Source organism: Schistocerca nitens, chromosome 2, assembly GCF_023898315.1.
Source record: "Schistocerca nitens isolate TAMUIC-IGC-003100 chromosome 2, iqSchNite1.1, whole genome shotgun sequence".
Classification (NCBI taxonomy): domain Eukaryota; kingdom Metazoa; phylum Arthropoda; class Insecta; order Orthoptera; family Acrididae; genus Schistocerca; species Schistocerca nitens.
The window spans coordinates 645340641-645342418 of record NC_064615.1 but is presented as its reverse complement, the minus strand read 5'-3'; positions in this window follow the sequence as shown (position 1 = coordinate 645342418).

The window sequence follows — 1778 nt, the reverse complement described above, 5'->3', positions numbered from 1 at the left end:
CGATTTCTCTTACCTAGTCTTAGCGATCCTTAAGGGATATGCTCCTCGATGGTAGCAGATTCGTTCTGCAGTCTGTCCCAAGTGCCACTTCTCTAAAATTTCTCAATACTCTTTCGATAATAGAACGTCTTCTCCACTCCAGTGATTTCCATTTAAGTCCACGGAGCATCTCCTTAATACTCGCTTTTCGACTGAACCTATCGATAACAATTCTAGTACTACATATCTGAGGTGCTTTGCTGTGTTCCTTCAATCCGAACTGGTGCGGAACCCACACACTCGAGGAGTACACAAGAACGGGTCGCAAAAGTTTTCTGTACGTGGCCTCATTTATAGATAAATTACAGTTACCTACAATTCTGCCAAACAGACGATTTCACTTCCGTAGTACCGACCTTATATGTTCGTACCATTTCATAGCCATTTGAAACATTATGCCTACATATTTACTGGACAATACTGTGTCAAGTAGCACTTCACTAACAGTATATTAGAACATTACAAGATTGATTGCCCTGTTCATTCTGCTTTATCTTACACTGTTACACATTTAGAGAAACCTGTCACTCACCACTCCAAATAGAAATACTGTCTAACTAATGCTGTAGCCCTCGGTAGTCACTAAAATGCGACACCTGTCATCAGGAGACAGTCGCAGATGCCTGCTAGCTCTATCCGACATATACTAAGTTATGCGTATAGTGGCCAAGGGCGGTCTTATCACACTTCACTAGGGCGTTCCTGACGATACCTTTTGCTGAGATGAACACTCACCGTCTAAGACAAGCAAGCGCAGATGTAAAAGTGTTACAATGTGCTTAGTAACTAATATGGCGATTCTTCCTGTGTTGTCGACCATAATCTTAACGACGCTTATAAGTGCCCTCACGACCCCGTCCGGTCCAACATCGGACCACCGCCACATTCCAATGCTATCCACATCCGGACGTAGTACGATCCAGCCGGCCAAAAAGAGATACGTAATGAGCCTCTTTTCCAAGTGTGTCCGTTGCCGATAAGGCTGTCTCAAATGAGTACGTGGGGTCACTATGTCCTTCACTTACCTACGCTACCACGCACAGTAGCAACACTAAGCACGAACAACATTAATGCACACTGTTGGCCGTTCTACCTCTCATAGAGAATTGCAGCTGTTTTCATTTCCCCACCCGCCATCTCAGTGTACATGTACAGAGTCACAACGACATTCGAATATATCTTCTAGGTCTTTAGCTGCTTTAGTCAGGTAGATTACAAAGGTTGAAAAAGGAAAGTACATTACAGAGGATCAGTTCAGGTAGTGAGGTACACAATACTTGTATGCTAAAACCAAGTAGTATAAAGTCAGGAAAATCACGCTTCATGCCGGTATAGGTGTAGCGGATATACAGGGTGAATCACCTAACGTTACCGCTGGATATATTTCGTAAACCACACCAAATAATTTATTTTATTTATTTATTTATTTATTGATTTATTTAACCTGGCAAGATTAGGGCCATCAGGCCCCCTCTTACATCTAACCAGACATTCTACTTATTTTACATTCATATGTTTTAGTAGGCATGTTAAACTACATCTAGTACAAAAAGTGAAATAAACAATTTGAAAGGTACACCTGGAAAAAATACATACATATAGAGTTTATAATCTTAGATCACAAGTACTGTTATAATTAGACATTATTGAACAGACAGATTTGAGATAGGAGTGCTGGCAGCAGGGAGTATGAGGGAGACTCATGGTGAAGGGAGGAGAAGAATAGAGAGACATGATGA